The 15,102-nt window shown below is 40.8% G+C and overlaps 1 protein-coding gene across 8 annotated transcripts in view; it reads left to right on the top strand.

The window, feature by feature from the left end:
- Nucleotides 1-15,102, top strand: part of LOC105196676 (potassium voltage-gated channel protein Shab) — a 747,097-nt gene that overhangs the window by 528,661 nt on the left and 203,334 nt on the right. The window lies entirely within an intron of this gene.

Raw genomic sequence — 15,102 nt, 5'->3', positions numbered from 1 at the left:
CCCGGCATGGGAAACCCTGAATTTGAGGCCCAGTTCGGGCTGAGGGAGGATGTCGATCGCCGCCCTGGACCTCTTGATTACATCGGTGTAGGAGGCACACCCCGGCTCCACCGTAATCGCAACCACAGAGGACCTTCCGGAGGAGATCCGCCTCCCCACCGCACCCGGGGCAGCAGACGCCGCCCGACGGCGGCGGCCCCCCAGGTTTACCCTCTTCGGTCCCTTTTTCTTTTTCTTTTTGCTGGGCTGCGACCCCGGAGGAGAGGGGTGTGTCGCGGTCGCGCCCCCCCACCGAAGCACCAACACTAGCAACGCTCGGCCGAGGAAGGGAACGACCCCGGCCGGTTTTCGAGGCGCGGGGGCGGGAGCCGGCTTCTTCGCCCCCCCCGCTGCAGCCCTCCTCTTCTCCTTGCGGCCCACCACGGCCGCCCACTCCGGTCCGTCCGTGGACGGAATCAGAGCAGGCGAGTCCGTGGGGCCGCTGGGGGGCTCGGGGACATGGGGCTCCTTCCGCGGAGCCCGATCCCCCCGAAGGCCCCCCTAGCCCGTTTCGCACCGGCGCCGGCTAGGGAGGAGGCCGAGGCAGCCCCCTCCTCAACCCGCGCCAGGCGCTTCTCTAACTCCCCCACCGAGCCCGACAGCTGCCCCAGCAGCCCGAGCACCCTCTCCTCGAAAGAAGAGGGGTCGGGGACAGGGACAGCCGCCGGGGTCGGCGGGGGGCGGGACGATCCCCCCCATCACCGCGGGACGCAGCCGAGTACCCCGATCCGAGCACGAGTGCTCTTCTCGCGATCCCCAGCTGCCCCTGCAGCTCCTCGACCTCGGCGCGGAAGATTCGTATCTCCTCGCGCGCCGCTGCCGAGACCTCATCCTGACCATCATCTCGCCCGAGACGCCCCATGGCCCGATAGGCCAGGGTCATGACAGCCTCCCGGGCGAGATGTGTATTCTTCTTCATCTGCCCGGACAAGGCACCATGCATCCCGAGCTTGGTGCACTTTGTCCGGGCATTTTCCACCTCCCGCAGCCAACCGTCGGCCAGACCGGCCAGATCGGTCGTCGTGCTGCGGAAGATGACCCCCAACTCCCTATCCAGCTCCCGCCTCTGTTCGGGAGTGAACAGGGTGAGGGGGATCTTGATGTGCTGCCTAGGCCGCGCATCAGACCCCCCCCCCCGGTAACGTCTTGCCCTCTGACTCAGAGTCACGTATTACGTTGGCTCTGAGTCGTCGGGCCCTAAACCTTTCCAGCGATACCCCCTGGAGGCGGTCTTCCGTGTCCTCCCCGTCCGAGAGCGGAGACGGAGACCTGAAAGGTCCCGTCCGGTCCAGACGGGAACGGCCACGACCCCGCTTTCTACTCCGCCGTTCCCCGGATTCGGTAGGCAGACCCGGAATATCCGGAATTACCACCACCTCCTCCGGAGGCTCGGCCGAGGGGGCGACCGGATCCCTGGGGCCCCCGGTCATCCCACCCTCTCCAACGTCGGACCGATCCCCATCCCCGAAGGCACCCTGAGGAGTCTCATCGGGTGAGTTAGCCTCACCCTCGCTCCCCAGGCCACCCCCGCGAATGCGGATTGGCGAGCGTGAACGCGACCGATGCCGTCCCCCGTCCCCGCCAGGCTGCCCAGCATCCGCCAAGTGGCGTCCGCCGAGCAGCCGACCCGGAGACAGGGAGCGCGATCAGCGCGCCCCGCTATCAAGGCCTGGTCCACCAGTGTCCGCCTCGCGGCGTCCCCCGAGTGACCGGCCCGAAGTCTCCCCAGCGGGAGGCACGTGGGCCTCGGCTTTATCAGCCGGCTCGACCCCGAGCCCCCCACCAGGCAGCGAGACCGCCCCCTCCCCCCGACAACCGGGGGGCGGGGCACGACTGACCTCAGTCTACGACGAGCCAATTCCAGCTCAATCCTACGCTTGTCCTCCCTTAACGATTTGCAGTCCTCCCCGTAGTCTGAGTCGGAGTTCCCCGACCAGTCAAAATCTTCATCCGAGCATCAGGGCTCCAGACCGTCGGTTCGTCTCCACTCAGTATCGTACTCACTCATATATTTTATATCTCTCTCATCCGGCTCCTTGAAGTCGTCGCCAAAGAGCCTAAAATAGTACCTCCGAAGGTACGCCACGTACGACGCCGAAAAGGCCTTCAGAGGGACATCTTCACCTGTTCCCACAGTCGCACTGTGGTCGGCGGAGCCTGCGGGCACTCCACTCGACCGCCCGTCGTTCGATGACGACAAGGGGGGACCCGGGACAATAGCCCCCCCATGCCGGCCCTGGGATGTCCGATCACCCCTGGGCGGTAACTTCTTTTTCTTCTTGCCCATGTACTATTCCATATTGGGGTCTTATTTAACGAGGGGAACCCCACCCTCGCCCCGGAGCCTACTCAGGCCGATGTCCGTGGACCATCGGCTCGAGGCAAACCATGGGCAAGCGGATCCCCCAAGGCGGGGGAGACGGCCCGGGAAGGCCCCGGACGAGCGCAAGCACCCGCCCGGGACCACCCCGGACCGGCACCCCCACCCAGGCAGCACGCTGCCGACCAACTGAAGAAGCTGGCGTTTGAGACACAAAGCACCGCCGCGCTGTTACACGGAGCGACGCCCCGCGCCACAGACGCCACCCTTGGATTTTTTATAAAGTTTTACTCCTCGCAGCCCGGGCGGTGAGGCCCAGGCCACCGGTCCATCCCGCACGTAATTTCAGCACGTGATGGATTACGGTATACCAGCTCGGGCGCCAGGGTCGCTAAAATCCCTGAATCTGCGGCCTACGAGAGACCGCAGACCCCCTAGCGAGCTCGGGAACCGCAGGAACGCCGTTTCCTGTATCCGGAGCCTGTCCGCAGCCTCGGAAGGCCCCGGATCGACCCCGGACCCCTACGGACCACGTCGATAATGGCAGCTAGCTGCCAACCAGCTCGCGAAGTTGGCGTCCGCGACGCGGAGCCCAGCACCGCTGTTACACGGCACAGAGCCCCACGCCACAGACGCCACCCTTGGATTTTTTACAGAGGTTTACTCCTCGCGGCCCGGGCGGTAAAGCTCAGGCCCCCGGTCCGTCCCGCACGTAGTTTCAGTGCGTGACGGTGTGTCAGCTCGAGCGCCAGGGTCGCTGAAATCCCTGAATCTGCGGCCTACGAGAGACTTCCTAGCGAGCTCGGGACCGCAGGAACGCCAATTCCTGTATCTGGAGTCGTTCCGCAGCCTCGGGAGGCCCTGAAACGACTCTAGACCCCTACGGGGATTAAATAGTAATTCTTATTTTAATTAATATAACATTTTTTTATATATAGACATATAGATGCATATATGTATATAAAACTCCAATATATATTTGAATGACGCACAAATATAAATCCTATTTCTTAGTTAGATACAAAGGGATTTGTTTTGTTTAACAAAACAATCTTTTTTAATTAAACCGATTATATAAAAAGAATATGAAAAATAAAATTTAAGAATAAAAAAAGTTTGTCGATATTAAGTATGTGGCACTATTCTCCTTAAACCCTGTTCTACAACGTAGTAACATATATAAGCTCATAGGACTGTATGTAAACCGCGACTGTAAGTCTCATTTTTACCAATTATAGTTTTCAGACTTAAAGCGCGTGTTACAGCCTTACGACCTTATGTTACGTTATTGTAGAATAGGCTTCAAAGTTATACAAACACAAATAACATTTCTTATTCAGGTACACAATTTCATCGTGTATAATAAAAACTTTTTTAACCTTGTATAACAAAAACGCTTTTTAATTAAATTAAATGTTTATGGCTGTTTTCCAATAAAGTATGTAAAACTGTTTTCCACAGATGACAGGATATAACACTCTATCAAACAATTGTGACACAATATGTTACACTGTTTGACACTATAAAAAGTTAAATGTAAATTATGTCAGTGTCATCAAAAATATTTTTAAAAATCTTTACAAAATATTCAATGTTTCATAGAAATGACAATTATGTTCATTTATTATATAAACATAATCTGAGTTGTATAATGAAAGATGTAACGCTTGTACTTTCTCGGTGCGGTTACGGGATTGTGTTTAGGATCGGTTGCTCGGATGTGCTCGCCGAATGTCGGGGTTCGTGTAAATGATAACGCCGTGGTTTGGTGGTGAAAACAAAACAGCTTAATTGTATTTTGAAACGTGAGTTTCGTACAAAATAATAAGGTCCCGATATCTTTATCGGATAGGATTGAAATACACAAGTAATGTTACGGCACCGGAGTGCTCGGTTACGCAATAGTCGAACCCGCGCAAAATAAAAGAACGGACAAAATATATCCGCGGCGTACTTAATATTTAAACAAAAAGAAACGGATTCGAGTAACTAGAGAAACGGACGGACGTGGGTTATGCGCTATGCGCTCGGAGGTAGCAATCGGAGTTGCTCAGTTAAATAATAATCGGTCCCGCGCAAAAATAATATAACGGACAAAATATAATTCGCGGCGTAACTTAATACAAAAGAACGGACCCGGATAATTAAAGAAACAGATGGACTGGCATTATGCGCTAGGCGCTCGGAGGTAATGATCGGAGTCGCCGTGAAGCGGCTAACTTAACGTGCGGTTAAACGGGCCGTGATTGGCCCGCGCAACGGACGATCGCGATCGCGGAATCGGCGGCGCGCGATGCAGCGGACGGTTCTGCGATACGCGAGAGTGGTCGACGTTAGAGACCTAAGGTCTCACCCCGCGGGGTGTTGTCACCCCGTGGGGAACAAGTTTGCGGATTGAGCCGGAGGACGGCGTCGAGTACTCCCGACGACAGTGTTAATCTCGAGAATCCCCGAGAACGGAATTGCGGGACGAACGGTTCTTATTGGCCGAGAATACCCAGCCGCGGAAATGACGAGTATTCCCGTCGCGGACGGAGGATGGGATTGGCCGAGTATTCCCAGCCGTTAGGATCGACGAGTATGCCCGAGGAAGTTAGAACGAGAATGCCCGAGGAAGTGCTTGAGAATACCCAAGCTAAGAAGCGTCGAGGATACCCGGCGCAGGAGCGGAGTAGGTGCGAGATCGGTGGCTCGGAGCGATCTGATTTCGGCTGCCCGCTGCCAGCTTATATAGCGGTCCGCGCGGTCGCATGTACCAATCAGCGCGTGCAGTTGGGCCGGCCGGAGTAGGGACGCTTGCCGAACGCGGCGCGCGGCACGCACGGCAGCGCGTGATCGCGGCAAGCTTAGCCGAGCGCGTGCACGTGCTCGGTTTTCCGCGTTGTGTTCGGCGTTTGGACCGGAGTGGCGGTGCGGCGGAGGGACGTAACGTTACAAAGAGGAGATTATTGTTCAATCTTTACTGTATCATAAATTAAGTCTACAGCTTTAATTATGTTCCAACAAAAACTTACATAATAGAAACAGTGTAATGTGTGAACTGGAAAACAGCCCATACAAGAAAAATATTAAAAATTAAATTTAAAAAATTCATCGGTGTCGCAATTTGTATCTGGGGGCTGCCTTGCATTACAACATTACAACTAAATAGTCAGCCTTGGCTTTTTTAAATGTCTTTCCTTTGCTTTGACTAGCCATATTTTAATTACTTTTTCAATCTCTGCAAGTGAGGTTGTATGTGCTTTTTGTACTGCAGCTATACATTTAACAGCTTGTTATTAAAGATTTATAATATAGTAATTTATAATACAAATGTATATATACTTAAAATTGTGGATGTAACACAAAGTATTGAAATTTTTTTTTTTTTTCCTTTAAAGCCAACCCAACTGTACATCTGAGCAATATTAGCCAAAAATAATTTTTGGAGAATTCTAGTCATATTTTTGTATGACAATCCCCCTATTTTTAGCAGTTCTGTAATCTATAAAAAATACTAATGTTTAATTGAAATCCACATATAAAATGACATGAAAATGTTTCTACTTACAAATTGATTTGCGTGCTCTTGGTTTTTTAAATATTCTTCCAATTCATGCATGTCTGCTTCCGCTTTTAAAGGAAATACAAATTTATTCAAAATTGTATTATTTGGTTCCATCGACAATTGATTATCATCTTTAGCATTAATATTTCCCATCAAAGTATTAATATCTTGCGACATTTGTTGAATTCGAAAATTTATCGAATTTAATTGTCGTAAAACTTGCTGTTGGAAATCAAAATCTGAAAAGTTATTTAACAGAAGAATAAGAAGTGAAATGACAAAGATTTTCTAACACAATTTTCTTATAGACAACAGAAGAATGCGCTACTTTTCATTTTACCTCCATAATTTAAGTAATTTAATATATGAGATTGGGAATGTTGCTTTACAAAGTTACGCATTATTATTATAGTTACTTTTTGTTATAATAACGAGTCTTGCAAAAAAGCATTATTTGTATTGTTTTCATTACTTGTTTTGTAATGCTGAAGTAAATATTCGATTTAAAAAAATTACATTACATTATTTATTAATCAAAAATTTAATAATATAATAATAAAACTGCAAAGCAACTGTATGAAACCAACTTTTTTTACAAAATTTATAATTAAATCTAATAATTTTTTTCATTCTTTGTATTAACGCTTTTATTTCTTAACATTTATATCTTTATACTTAAAAAGTTAGATTACAGTTAATAAGTTCAAATTTTATTGAAAATCTGTATTAAATATTACTTTTACAAATATGCGTCTTTTCCTAAACTTGCATTAATATATTTTATGTATTTTTTTCTTATTGTTTAATATATCTTACTATTAATATTTTTATTTATATTATTCTCCTGGTTTTTATTCTCTTGAAATACTTTTTCTACTCGCTTTTCTATTACTTTATGTGTTTTCTGAGTGTCAACTAAAATATAAATATATAATAAAATTATGTGTGTTTGTGTGTGCGTAAACCTGTTAAAAGAAGTGATAATTTAATTGAAAGATTTTACCAGAATCATTCATATAGGAGCAATGAGCAACTGGTTCTTCATTTAAATGTGAGAGTTTAGTTTTCGGTGAATCTATTGTAATATAAAAAGTAGTTAATTAAATATTTTGTTGTAATATAATATTTTATTTGAATTTATTTTAAGTTTAATTTTTTCTAGTTTTTACATATAAATGTAGGATAATTTTCGATAGTATCGAGGGCTAATGATCGAACACTCACGCTATTTAACTGGCCGAGAAAATAAGAGCTATTTATTAAGAGACAGTTTCACGGCTAACGACTCGCCAGGACGAGACTCTAACCGCACGTACACATTGCGAGAAACACCTGCACGGATCACGGTTGATCTTGATCTATCTCGCGCTCGCAAGCTCGCCGTTATCGCCACGCAGACCTCTCGCTACCAGCGCCGCGGTGACTAGAAATTACAGTCTTTACAGAACGCGCCAGGGCCGTGCTAATTACAGGCCCTACATAAATATAAAATAAAATTTAAGTAAACACTAAAAATAATACAATATTTGGAATAACTTTTTCTTTTTACTGCAGTTTACTTACATGTTTTTATAGCTATTGGTATCTCTTTAGTGTTTTTTACTATTTTCTTCCTGTAAAAAACTTTATTTTGCATTTGTGCATTTTTTTGTATTTCATTGTTTATTAAAGATAATTGCGTGCTTGACTGTTTATCTGTTTTGTCAATATTTAAAATTTTTGTAAATTTATTAAATAAGATTAATGTACAAACAAAATCTCAATATGATCGGAAAGTACGTCAACATATTTAAATAACGAGATTGGCTATACCGATGGAAAGTAATTCTTACTGCTCAATGATTCTCTAAGTAAAGTTATAAATATTTACAAAATTTTCCGAACTGCGCGCTGTATATTTGCCAGACGTAAAAAACAACTTTTAAGAAGAACCTAGAAGAATTCAGAATGTATAGGTATAATATCACTAAATTTAAATGCTAATTAATTTAATAATTTGGATGCTTACACGCATCTCTACTTCTCTTATTTCAAAAACTGTAAAAGAATTTATTGCGAAAAATAAGGTCGAAGTAATATTTTTCACAATAAATTTTTGTACAGTTTTTGAGATAAAAGGAGTTTGTAGAGATGCGTGTAAGTATCAAAATTATTAAATTGATTAGTAATTTATTTTAGTGATATTACATTCTGGGTTTTTCTTAAAAGCTATTTTAAGTCTGGTAAATATACGGCGCGCAATTTGGAGAATCTTATAAGTGTTAATAAATTCACCTAGAAAATTATTGAGCACTAAGAACTACTCTCGACCAGTAGAGTCATTCTCGTTATTTAAATGTGAAATATTCATATCCTTATTGTGTATATAAGTATTAAAAACATCAACCACAATTTGCTTTTAAAAATTACAGATTACCTCTTTTTTTTTGGTGGTTCTGGTAGTTTTAAATTCGATGTTATTTTATCTTCGGACGAACTATTAGATGGTGAATCATCCTCATCGCTAAAATGTCTTTTCCTCTTACGATTTTTTTTTGCAAATTCATAATCAGATGTCAAATCAGATGTTTCTTCTGCTATTGCAGCTTTTTTTTTGCTTTGTGTAAAGTGTCTAAATAATAAACATATGTATAATCATATGAAAATTTATTATACATAAAGAAAACATTTTATTTAACAAATGTAAAAATATTTACCATAAGTATGTCTATTGCCAAGTTCCCTAATTTTATGGAGCGTCCGAGTATTTAGCATGAGCTTTTTGCAATTATCAATGCAATTTGCCAATTTTGAATCAATAAATGGTGGTCAATAACAAGTTTCACCATGTATCCACGATGTTGGAACAGCCTCTACCGACTCTTCTTCGATGAAATGTATTACTGTCCAACTTATATAGTATGCACAATCACCAATGTACGTATTGTACAATTAAACAGAATGCTTCGATAAATTTGTAATAAAGTCTAACGAACAATTTGATAAAATGATTACTTATGGATTATGAAATAGTTTTGGAACAATAATCATAATTAATAATTAATAATATGATAAAAGATACATAAGTTAAGAAAAATATAGTACATAAGTTAGAAAAAAAAATTTGTTAATATTTTATGATTATTAATTTACAGCGTATAAAATTGTATAATAAATTTATAATTTATATCATTAGTTTTACGACTAAGAGAAAAAGATTATAATGTATGAAGAAGTGGAAGTACAACAAACGCACTTTTTTTTTAGTGGAAAAAATAACAAATTTTCTTAAAATATCACTAACAAGCCATGTTAACAACTCACCCAATGTGTCTAGTAAATATATATCTAAAAGAGACGACTTACATGGCTCTATAAAATAATTACTAACATTAAAAAATTTCTTACCAATTACATATAAAACATTATCTTATTTTACAAAATTATGATTGATAATGATACTGCGATCACGTAAATAACAACAGTTATTCCCAACTTCTGTAGTTAAAGAAATACTGCCTATTGTACATTTTTTATATTGGACACAAAAATTGTTTGTTAGTAACGGACCTGCATAATGTTCATTTATCAATGATATCTTTTCTAATTCGATAAGTTTGTTAAATGGCAAGTTTCCAGCTTCGTGCAAACGATTAATAATCTGGGCCAAAGGAGCATCAGGTTTTCTCACTAATCTTTTCAAATGCTGTAGATAATTTTCAAATGGAAAAGCGCTGTAGGAATCTAAATTGCCAAAAATTCTGCAATCATCAACAATATGGATTAAACCATGAACATTATGCGAAATGTACTCCACTCCGTAAATAGTTATAAATTTTTTAACAAAATAAATTAATAATGATTGAACATAATTAGGATCATCTAAATAATTAGGATAAAGTTCAATAGCACTAAAAATCTAATGGCAACATGCAAACACAAGAAATGTAAATATTTTTCGTCCGATATTGAATTTTTTAAGACGATAGGCCCACAATATAACAAAAAGAATCTAAATTCTGTTGCTTTCCAACGTTTAGCTTCTTCAATTGGGCGAGTTTTTCTCACACATTCAGATGGGACGTATGGTTTTATAAAAATAAAATATTCTGAAATATTATCAACAAAACTTTTTGATACTTTATTCGAAGCTTTTCCAAAAAGCCATAAGTTAACGATAAGCTTCTTCACAACACCCAAGTAAATTAGATGCATAGATTTAAGTGGAAAATTTTTAATCATGTCAAAACAAAGAATATTTTCTAATTTTGATGTTCCTATATAATGTTGAGCTTGTAGCTTATTACGAAAATTTTGATCAGTTCTGTTTTTTGAATTAATATTGGGAAAACAAACTCTACCTTTAATATTTCTTTCTTTTTGCATGCATTTTGTACACGAAAAGAAACCAGTATGACCTTTAGTATATGTAATAAAACATTTGGTTGGAGCGTCATCGGAGTTGCAGTCCTCAGTTCCCCCAGTAGTCCCATAGCCGGCGGAGCCCAGGCAGAGCCGTAGCTAGAACAAATTTTGTGAGGGTGCCTGGGGAAAAGTAGAGGGTGCTTGCAATTTAATCAAAATAACATTTTAGGATATCAATTTAATGCCTTTTTAACAAACTAAAAAGTAAAATATATTAATATAAAGATTACAAACACAAAATAATAATGTATTATATCTTTGTAGATATTATGTCTATGTATAAACAAAAAAGGAACGTTTTTCATTGCATTTATGCATACAACTAAAATATTAAACTCTTAACATTAAAAAATAATAGTAATATAATTAGAATAACTGCAGTCTTCTTTCTTTGGCATTATGAAATTCTCTTAAAAAAGAATTCATATTTATATTTGTAGTTTTTTTCTTTTCAAAGGCTAAAAATATAAGATTAGCCATTCTTTGGTGAGTCATAGACATTCTTTGTGATCGGTTAATTTTAGTTAGAACCGAAAATGTAGATTCACACAACGCAGTGCTACATGCAAACGTTCTACATGCTGCTAAGTAATTGTAGGTATCATTGAATGCTACTCTTTGGTTATACAGCTTTGAAAACGTGTCTCCTTCTTCGTTACTTTTCTCAAGATAACTTTTAACTACCATTATTTCATGTTTTTGAGGAATCTTTATACCTAGTTTTTGCAGACATTCAGATTTTTGGAAATTTAGATCTTCTGCATTGATAACAGCATCCAAAATATCACTGTTTTGGGAAAAACGTCTCTTTAATTCAATAAGAATAATATCTAAAATTTCGAAAAATAGTGGTCTAAGTTTATCTTGGTCGTCCTCCTCATTAATGTGATGCATTATTAAAAAACCGTCTATATTTTTACTGCGTTTCCTTTGTCTTTGTGCTCTTTCTTCGTCTATATTTTCATTATTTGAAAATTCTTTCATTAAGTTTTTTATTTTTTCATATTCTTCACTAGTTCTTATCTTTTCAATTTGACTAATCACAGCCGTAATTATTACCATTGCATCCTTCAGGCTAGATTCTCTTGCTTGTAGAATTTTATCTGCAGGATGAAGAATTTCCAAAATAATTTTAAATATTATCATGCAAAATAAAAATTCTGGTTTCTTCATTACTTTTAATAAACCTATACTTTCAACAATATATTCGCCCTTAATCTGTTTGTTATTTTTAATAAATGCAAGAGCCTCAATAATTTTTGCGTAATTATTGTTAATAATTTGAGTAACGCACAAGTGTCCTGACCAACGTTGCTCTAACAAGCGTGCAAGTGGCTGTCCTTTATAAAAGTTAGATATTGATCCTCTTTTCAAGAAATTGTATAACATTGAGCACTGTTCAAAAAATTGTGTGGCAATTGGTATATCATTAATTGCCTTTATAATGACGAGATGTAGTCGATGATTTGAACAGTGTATGTATGGAATTTCTCGATTTAATTTTTTTTGGATTAAGGCTTGTACTCCTCCTTTGTGACCACTCATGACTGAAGCACCATCGTAGCATTGACTTAATATATTGAAGTGATCCAGTCCACATTCTTGGAGAAAATCGAGTGTCAAATTAGCAAAAGTTTCAGCATCCAATTTCTCAACGGACTTGATTCCCAAAATTGATTCATGTGCTTTCCCGTTTTTTATGTATCTAACACCAATAGCTATATTTTCTCTATTGTTTTTGTCACGCGTGCCATCTTCTAAAATCGTGTACCATGGAATATCAGCTGCTTTCACGTCCTGTACTATATCTAATCTAACCATCTTAGCCATAATTTCAATAATATCATTTTGAATTTGGGGTGATAAATATGTTGCATTAGCAGGTATTAATTTGGCACACTCCGCTAATTTGCTGTCTTTTTGCATGGTATATTTAAATAAATTATTGAATAAACTGTTTTCCTCTTCTGTTGTGATGTCATAAGTCCCTCGTGAAGCAAGTTCATTAACTGCCAAAAACTGAATAACTTCTGCTACAGATTTTACATAATATCTGTGGCGTTCAAGAACATCATTATTCAACACAGTACATACTTCTTTGTTTAAATTTATTCTATTTTGTTTATCACACCACATTGACATGGCAGCAATGTGTACTTTAGACGTTTCGTGCCTCGGAATACCTTTATTTTTGCACAATGCGGTTTTCCAATTCGAAAATCCAGTTGAGATGAATGCATTTTCTTTAGATTGGTGCGCTTGAAACTGTCTACAGGGATAGCAAAAGATTGCATTCATTGATAATGAATATTCTAACCATTTATATTTATTGAACCAATCTGCTTGAAAACTTCTTTTATATTTGTCTTTGGGATACTGGTCACATTTTATTTGTACTATATTACCACCTATTTTGGATATATCATCGACAGATTGTATGACAAATACTTTAGTTTTTGATGTAGAAGTAGAACTGGAAGCAGAATAAGATGATAATTGCGACGATATCAATATTTCTGAATCACATGCGGCAGTGGATGTGGAAGGTTTTTGTTGTTTTATGATATATTTATCCATCTGCAATGTAAAGAAAAGATCTGCTTACGTTATTGAATAAGATGTATTGTGATGGTTTTTTTTTTTAGTAAAAATCCTATATTTGGATATTTTTTTCAAAGACATTACCATAACTTTTATAGAATTCTTACCACTCTTAGGTCATATACATACCTTAATTTATAGTTTTCAAATTTTATTAATCTGCTTAGTTGCTCACTTTTGCTACACTTTTGTAATTTATAATTTTAAGTAATCTCGAAATGCACTGTTACAAAATATCAATAAGTCAAGAACGGAAGTGCAATGAAAATAATAATCGAGCTAGAGCAATAATGCCAGAAACTGCCCGGTATGCAGTAGCATGGGAGGAGATAAACAAACAAGCGCGAATCGTTTATGCGATTCGCGCTTGTCGTCCCCTCCGCTTGTTATAGGATAGAATGATGTCTGGGTGCACCCGGGTGGGAAATCTGAACGCAGCCCTTGAGGGGCCCTCCATATGCTATTGCATGCTATCGGATTCAGTTTCGGGCATGGTGGAAGGGATAGCTGTTATACTTCTACCATGGTTTCGGGCATCACTCTAGATCTAAAGGATGAGACGTATTGTATATTGCGTAGACGAATCGTGTGCGATTGTGTAAAGATACATTAATCGTTACTTGTTCTGTTTAGAGGGTGCCAAAAAAATGTTTGAGGGTGCAGGGCACCCTCTGGCACCCCCTTGGCTACGGCCCTGAGCCCAGGGGCACTCCGCACGACCGCCCGTCGTTCGATGACGACAGGGGGGGGGCCCGGGACACTAGCCCCCCCGTGCCGGCCCTGGGGTGTCCGTTCACCCCTGGGCGGTAACCTATTCTCTCGTTTGCCCATGTACTAATCATGATTGGGGTTTTGTTAAACGAGGGGAACCCCACCCTCGCCCCGGAGCCTACTCAGGCCGATGTCCGGGGACCATCGGCCCGAGGCATCATGAGCAAACGGATCCACCAAGGCGGGGGAGACGGCCCAGGGAGGCCGCAGACGGGCGCAAGCACCCGCCCGGGACCACCCACGACCGGCACCCCCACCCCGGCAGCTGCGCTGCCAACCGACTAAAGACGTTGGCGTCCGAGACCCGAAGCACCGCCCCGCTATTACACGGAGCGCCACCCCGCGCCACGGACGCCACCCTTGGATTTTTTATAGAGGTTTACTCCTCGCAGCCCGGGCGGTGAGGCCCAGGCCACCGGTCCGTCCCGCACGTAATTTCAGCACGTGACGGATTACGGTATACCAGCTCGAGCGCCAGGGTGGCTGAAGTCCCTGAGTCTACGGCCTACGAGAGACCGCAGACCCCCTAGCGAGCTCGGGAACCGCAGGAACACCAATTCCTGTATCTGGAGTCGTTGCGCAGCCTCGGGAGGCCCCGAAACGACTCCAGACCCTTACGGGAACAAAGGCTTATCTATAATAAACTAATTTAACATTTTTAATTTAATACTTCTTTTTTTAAATTTAATTGTATTTGTTTCTTAATATAATTTTAGATATAATACTATTCAAATAATTTTGTTTTTATATTAATAATCCTTAACATTTTCTAAATATTAAAATACTTTTGTTTATTTTTAAGTATTCTAAACAGCCTGTATTATACATTTAATGAAAATATGTACAAATGTATATTATATAAATTATATATTTTTTATTAAAATAAATGTATAAGTATAAAATTAGAAATGATAAATAAGCAGTTTGTTATCTGAGTGTGATATGCAAACTATTCACTGTATTTCTGTAAATAATATGTAATAGAAGCAACAAGTGTAACATTTCAAAACCTGTCTACTTGAATATAACTAAACCTCAGCAATAAAAAATTAAAAGAATAGATGTCCTTGTAACATACATAAAACGCACAGCTCCATGCACAAGAAATAATGTTTCTTGTATAGACAAGGTCATACTATATGGGCTGAAAAGTCCCGGGATTTTTAATGAAAACAAGCGTTTTTTGGGCAAAGTTGTATTTATTCCTCAACATAGATGCCTTCGAATGCGATACACTTGGTATAGCCATTTTCCAACATTTCGATGCTTTTTCTGTAGTACGAAACGTCCAAGCCTTCGAAATACGCCTCGGTTTCCGCGATGACTTCCTCATTCAATGTGAATCTCTTTTCCTGTAGCCACCGCTTGAGGTTTGGGAACAGATAATAGTTGCTCCAAGTCTGGAAAATATGGCGGGTGA

The sequence above is a fragment of the Solenopsis invicta genome, chromosome 4 (genome assembly GCF_016802725.1).
Source record: "Solenopsis invicta isolate M01_SB chromosome 4, UNIL_Sinv_3.0, whole genome shotgun sequence".
Taxonomy (NCBI): domain Eukaryota; kingdom Metazoa; phylum Arthropoda; class Insecta; order Hymenoptera; family Formicidae; genus Solenopsis; species Solenopsis invicta.
This window is presented reverse-complemented; position numbering and strand designations above follow the sequence as displayed.